Source organism: Dipodomys ordii, unplaced genomic scaffold (genome assembly GCF_000151885.1).
Source record: "Dipodomys ordii isolate 6190 unplaced genomic scaffold, Dord_2.0 Scaffold157, whole genome shotgun sequence".
Classification (NCBI taxonomy): Eukaryota; Metazoa; Chordata; class Mammalia; order Rodentia; family Heteromyidae; genus Dipodomys; species Dipodomys ordii.
Window position 1 is genome coordinate 42,158 of NW_012267373.1, and position 378 is coordinate 42,535.

Genomic DNA, 378 nt, shown 5'->3' on the forward strand with positions numbered 1-378 from the left:
TTTGAACATCTCACGGTCTCATTTGGGGGAGTGTTATTTCATTTATTATAATTATTATTGTTGTTGTTATTAGTATTATTATATTTGTGCTATTGGTATTGTTATTATTATTGTTATTTTGCCCCCAAGCACCCATAAAGCTTTTGCATTTAAGACCTCATCCCCCAGGTCATTTTTGACATGCAGTATACAAACCAAGCTTCTCAGCCATGGCGAGGTTGCCTTGCCCCCATTCTCCTGATGGTGAGTTTGCTGGGCTTTAACCAGGGCCCGTGTGTGGGCGGCTGACCGCTCTGAGTGCCCCGCCTTACGCCTGGCTGGTTGGAGGACAGCGGGATAGATGCAAAGGAGAACACACGCTTTTAAGTCAAACAACAT